Here is a 6,721-nt window from a genome sequence, read left to right as displayed (position 1 = left end):
CTCTGACCTAACACTAACAAGTCCTCCACTAAACCATATCACTAAGCTCAACATCTAAACGTCTCTTAAAGACCTCCAGGGATGGTGACTCAATCACTTCCCTGGGCAGCCCATTCCAATGCCTAACAACCCTTTCAGTAAAGAAGTTCTTCCTAATATCCAACCTAAACCTCCCCTGTGCAACTTTAGCCCATTCCCCCTCATCCTGTCACCAGGCACGTGGGAGAATAGACCAATCCCCACCTTGCTACAGCCCCCTTTAAGGTACCTGTAGAGAGCAATAAGGTCGCCCCTGAGCCTCCTCTTCTCGAGGCCGAACAATCCCAGCTCCCTCAGCCGCTCCTCGTAAGACTTGTTCTCCAGACCCTTCACCAGCCACGTCGCCCTTCTCAGAACTCTCTCGAGCACCTCCATGTCCTTCTTGTAGCGAGGGGCCAAAAACTGAACACAGTACTCGAGGTGCGGCCTCACCAGAGCCGAGTACAGGGGGACAATCACTTCCCTAGACCTGCTGGCCACGCTGCTTCTTATACAAGACAGGATGCTGTTGGCCTTCTTGGCCACCTGAGCACACTGCTGGCTCATATTCAGCCGACTATCAACCAGTACTCCCAGGTCCTTCTCTGCCAGGCGGCTTTCCAACCACTCATCTCCCAGCCTGCAGCGCTGCTTGGGGTTGTTGTGCCCCAGGTGCAGGACCTGGCATTTAGCCTTGTTGAACGTCATACACTTGGCCTCAGCCCATCGGTCCAGCCTATCCAGATCCTTCTGCAGAGCCTTCCTACCCTCGAGCAGATGGACACACGCACCTAACTTGGTGTCATCTGCAGACTTACTGAGGGTGCACTCGATCCCCTCATCCAGATCATCAATAAAGATATTAAAGAGGACTGGCCCCAGTACTGAGCCCTGGGGGACTCCGCTAGTGACCGGCCTCCAACTGGATTTGATTCCATTCATCACAACTCTTTGGGCCCGGCTACCCAGCCAGTTTTTAACCCAACGAAGCGTACGCCAGTCCAAGCCATGAGCAACCAGTTTCTTGAGGAGAATGTTGTGGGAAACGGTGTCAAAAGCCTTACTGAAATCAAGGTAGACCACATCCAATTATTCCTATTATTATTCTTAATTTTCTGCGCTATTAAGCTGTCTTTATCTCAAGCTACTGGCCTTTACCATTTTTTTTTTTTTTTTTTCCCCAGTTCTCTCTCCCATCCCACTGTCCCACTGGGAGGGAGGAGGAGTGAATGGCTGTGTGGTGTTTATCTGCCTGACTGGTTAAATCAAAACAGTTTGTTAAAAAGTTACAGCTGAACTGAAAGCACATGAGAGAAGAAAAAATATATATATATATATATGTATATTTGTAAGTGCAGTTTCTTCTCCATGCCTGGAAAAGCTGAGCAGAGCAGAAGAGCAAAATATGTTCTTGCTGATGCACAAGTAGTGTGGGCAAATCTGTACTAAACCTTTGAAAGGACTTTTGAAATGGTCAACTAATGCCAAAGATCTCTTGGTTCACCTGTACACAGCTGAAGAATTTCAGTTTTGAGTGGAAGAATTTATTCATCCAAAGGATTATTGTAGATGGGAGACTAGAGTAACTGATGGTAGCAAGAAGAAAAGTTTACCTTTTTCCAGTTGTTAGGAACCTATGCCAATTTCTGGTACCTTTCAAATATGATAAAGAATGATATTTCAAGGACATCAGCTAGTTGTCTCTATTGGAAGCAGCCCATGGATCAGAAACAAATCTTCTTAGTGTAGCTTCTTAGACAATTAAAATCAATTTAGAGAAGAATATTAACATTTTCATGAACAAAATAACAAGAACAGTCATGGTCAGGCCTAGAAATGTTGTTTTTTTTCCTATGTACCTATTTTCCTCAAAGTCAGCAAGAACCACATAATCTTATTGCTATGGAAAATCCCATGTCTGTGTTGTTGGTTTTCATAGAATCATAGAATATACTGAGTTGGAAGGGACCCACAAGGGTCATTGAGTCCATCTTGTGGCTCTGCACAGTTCTCCCCAAAAATTCAGACAATATGACTAAGAGCACAGTCCAAACGCTTCTTAAACTCCAACAGACTTGGTGCTTTGACTACATCTCTGGGGAGCCTGTTCCAGTGAGCAAACACCCTCTTGGTGAAGAACCTTTACCTGATATCCAACCTGCACCTCCCCTGTTGCCCCTTGACACCATTACCTCAGGTCCTATCACTGTCACTGAAGAGAATAGATTGGTGCCTGCCCCTCCACTCCCCCTGGTGAGGAAACTGTAAACTGCGATGAGGTCTCCCCTCAGCCTCCTCTTTTCCAGGAGGAACAGACCAAGTGACCTCAGCCGCTCCTCGTATGTCTTCCCCTCTAGGCCCTTCACCATCTTTGTAGCACTTCTCTGGACACTCTCCAACAGTTTCACATCCTTTTTGTACTGTGGTGCTCAAAACTGCACACAGTACTCGAGGTGAGGCTGTACCAACGCAGAGTAGAGTGGGACAATCACTTCCCTTGACCGACTAGCAAAGCCGTGCTTGATGCACCCCAGGATACGGTTGGCCCTCCTGGCTGCCAGGGCACACTGCTGGCTCATACTCAGCTTGCTGTCAACCAAAACCCCCAGATCCCTCTCTGCGGGGCTGCTCTCCAGCATCTTGTCACTCAGTCTGTACATATAGCCAGGGTTGCCCTGTCCCAGGTGCAGGACCCGGCACTTGCTCTTGTTAAACTTCATGTGGCTGGTGATCGCCCAGCTCTCCAATCTGTCCAGATCTCTCTGCAAGGCCTTTCCACCCTCAACAGAGTCAACAGCTCCTCTCAGTTTAGTATCATCAGCAAACTTTTTCAAAACACTTTCTAGGCCTTCATCCAAATCATTTATGAAAACACTGAAACGAACTGGTCCTAAAATGGAGCCCTGGGGGACCCCACTGGGGACTGGCCCCCAGCCTGATGTAACCCCATTTACCATAACCCCTTGAGCCCTACCCGTCAGCCAATTATTCACTTATCGTATGTTTTTATCTAGGTGTATGCTGGACATTTTGTCCAGTAGGATCCTATGGGAAACTGTGTCAAAAGCTTTACTGAAATCCATAAATATTACATCAACTGGCTTCCCTTGATTGACTAGATGGGTGATTTTATCATAAGAGGAAATCAGATTTGTTAAACAGGACCTACCCTTCGTGAACCCATGTTGGCTGTGACCCACGACTGCATTGTCCCCCAGGTGCATTTCAGTAACTTCAAGGATAATCTTCTCCATAATTTTACCAGGCACTGATGTGAGACTGACAGGCCTATAGATACCAGGATATTCTGTCTTGCCCTTCTTGAAAATTGGCATACATCTGCCAGCTTCCAGTCAACTGGGACCTCTCCAGATTCCCAAGACCACTGAAAAGTAATTGTGAGAGGTCCCATGATGATGTCAGACAGATCTCTGAGCACCCTGGGATGAATTCCATCCAGACCCATGGGCTTGTATGGATCCAGGTGGATTAGTAAATCCCTCACACACTCAGGGTTGTCTGGGAGTTTATCATTCCCACCATCACGGTCCTCCAGCTCAGGGCCCCCCGGGGTCCCGAAGCCCATCATCAGTGTTGAAGACAGAGATGAAGAAGGCATTAAATATCTCTGCTTTGCCTATGTCATTGCTTGTGAGGTGACCATCCTCATCAAGTAGTGGACCTATGTTTTCTCTGGTCCTCCTTTTTCTGTTCACATATTTAAAAAAGCCCTTTTTATTGTCTCCCACAGACCTGGCTGGCTTCAACTCTAATGGGGCTTTGGCTGCACAAATTTTCTCCATATAAAGGCGAACAGCATCCCTTTAGTCCTTCCATGTTGCCTGTCCCTGCTTCCAGCAGCCATGCACTTTATTTTGGTGCCTAATCTCCAGAAGAAGATCCCTGGTCAGCCAAGTCGGCCTTCTGCCCCACCTGCTTGACTTGCAATATTTTGGAATTGCCTGATCCTGTGCTTTTAGGAGGCAGTGCTTAAAGATTGACCTGTGAATGCCGACGCCTTCAAAAGCAGTTTCCCGGGGGACCGTTAACCAGTTCCCTGAGCAGCTTGAAGTCTGCTCTCCCCATATCCAGGATTGAAGTTTTGGTGGCAGTTTTCTTCCTGTCACCAAAAATTTTCAACTCAACTGCTTCATGGTCATAGAGATATGACCAAGATGGCTGCCAAAACAAAAGTCTGCCCTACAGCACCCGGTATTCCCAGGAGGCCACCCCTCCAAGTACTAGCCGGAGCCCAGCCCCGCTTAACTTCCGAGAATCTGACAGGATCAGGTGTAGTCAGGGTGGCGTGGCTGTAGGCAACTACAACTGCACGACACCTCTACTTAACAGCACAGTGTGGTTCCTTCACTGCTAGCCATGAGCTGGGAAAGTGACAAAAACAGTTTTGGGGGGTTCTGTGAGCACTTGGAGGAAAGACAATCAACTTAAAGGGCACGCTGATGATGCTATCTTGAAAATGCCCCGCTTCTTCCCCTTGGCACCTGGACCACATTTATCCCTCACTGGCTTCTTGGCAACTCCAATTAAAAAGAGACAGCCTGGATTAGTTGCAAAGGGGAAGAAGAAAAAGTATTATAGCACAAATGTTCCTGAGAAGAGGCAGAGGAAGAAGAGGAAAGGTCTAGGCTCAATGAGTTATCTAGAGCATGTAAGGAAATAATCATGGAAGAAAAAAATGCACGAGGGAAGAGCATGGATGCTGGACAAACAAACAAGAAATTGCTTTTCAAAAACACATTGCAGAGAAGGCATCATTGTAATGTTTGTAATGATCTCAATCAGCAGCCAAAATGAAGCTCTTGCTGGTATTTATTGTCTGGGGCAAACGTGTTCACATAAGCATGCCATAAAAACATGTGGGTTGGATGCTGCTGTACAGCCATGGTGGCTATGATCAAGCCTAAAAATACTGTACCCAATGATTGATCCTCCACCGGCAGAGCGAGGCACCTCCACAGCTCCGCTGTGCTCCCAGTGAATTTACAGCCCTGATGGCTTATGCATAAATTTTGCTCCTGAAATCAGCCCAGTCAATGAAACCTTCTGTTGTATTTAGTGGTTTTGCCTCGGTTAATGGGTTCTCAGTTAGAGGTTGTTGATTTTTTTGTTTGTTTATATTTGTTTTCCTGCTTTTTTAAATTTTATATATTCACAAGTTACTATAGGTGAACTTCTAAAACTTTCAGAAGAGGAACAAAGCACTGCAAGTCTTTGGTCTTCATGCTACAAGCAGGCAGAATGCCAGGACAGTTTGAGCATGAAGCTTTGTCCCAACTGGTCTTGCACAAGAAGACAGGCCAAACCAAGATACCCGCTCACAAGACATGATGTCTGCTATCGACACTGCTGTTTACCTACAAACCCACACAGAATACCATGCTCTGGATATTCAGCTTCACCAGCTTACACGCAGATGGACAAGTCAGAGCAGACTGACCTGGGATAAGTAATGGTCAATTCAGCTGAATGGGACAAGGCAAAGCCACAGCAGGACAGTGCTTGGACAGGGATTTAGGAAGCTGCTCCTAGATCACTACCTAAAGCAATTACTTTGTGGGGAGGTTGCCTGCACCAATACGCTGCACATTGCTATGGCTCGAGACTAACTCCACAAACATTCGCCAGCCAACAGCCCCCATGTGGTGGCAGGAACTGATGGCATGCAGCTTGAGGACTTGGTCAAGACTGAAGTGGTCACCTTCAGATCCAGGTCCAGAAACATGGATTCTCCAGGATAGTTCCTCACAAGCACGAGTTGAGACGACTCCTTCCCAGGAGCTCTACCTTGCTCTCAGAAGCATTTCAGAAGATCAGGCTCATCATTAGAGAAGCTACACGATGCACCAGTCCTCCTCCACCCAGCAGACCGTCTGGTGCTCTGTCCAGTCCAAGCTGAATTATGTTAGCAGACAGGACTCTGCCGTTTCTCTAGGCAGACAGGTTTCTCAGCAAAGTTCAGTCCATCAGAAGTGCCCAGCACAGCCTGGATTTCCCTTATCCTTCCAGGATCGGCTTCAGGATTTTGGAGACTCAGAGTCCCCATTGAGGGCTGGGTTGTGGATACTGCAACTGCAGGCAATAATGCAGATTTCTACTGATGAAAGCCACAGCTCTAAAGATAGAGTCATGCAGACAGGTTGCTAGGACTGTCCCAGATTTCACCACCCTTTAATGTTAGAAGAGCAGCTCTATAGACAAGTAAGCCAAGTACACCTGACCTACCACAAACTGCACTGTGCTCCCCAGGTGCATGCAGAGCAGTTCTACCCTTGTATGGGGCTGTTTCACAGACTCGTGGAGTGATTTGGGTTGGTAGGGACCTTGAAGGCAGCCCAGTGCCACTCCCTGCTATGGGCAGGGATGCCATCCACCAGCCCAGGCTGCCCAAAATTCCCCTTCAGCCTGGCCTTTGACAGCATGTGCCCAGGTCTGAAGGCAAAACAGCTGCATGCACCATTGTTACTTTCCTGTTTCTCAGAAGCCAGGCATCTGGAAAAGCAAGTATTTGCCACAAAGCACCTTTTAATTATTATTGTTATTTAAATACAGGAACTGGGAACCGGCTATAGTATCTAAGTGTCTAGACCGCACAGAACTAGCGGATGGGTTGAAGCAACTTTCTCAGCCATCAGGTCTAGGGGCTGTATCCCTGCCTCAAGGTGACGCTTCTTTACCGCTCACG

At 47.3% G+C, this 6,721-nt stretch overlaps 1 pseudogene; it reads right to left on the bottom strand.

The window, feature by feature from the left end:
* Positions 1 to 4,215: 4,215 nt before the first annotated feature.
* On the bottom strand, positions 4,216 to 4,336 carry LOC118258941 (uncharacterized; annotated as a pseudogene).
* Positions 4,337 to 6,721: the final 2,385 nt, after the last annotated feature.

Source organism: Cygnus atratus, chromosome 1, assembly GCF_013377495.2.
Source record: "Cygnus atratus isolate AKBS03 ecotype Queensland, Australia chromosome 1, CAtr_DNAZoo_HiC_assembly, whole genome shotgun sequence".
In the NCBI taxonomy this organism is placed as follows: domain Eukaryota; kingdom Metazoa; phylum Chordata; class Aves; order Anseriformes; family Anatidae; genus Cygnus; species Cygnus atratus.
This window is presented reverse-complemented; position numbering and strand designations above follow the sequence as displayed.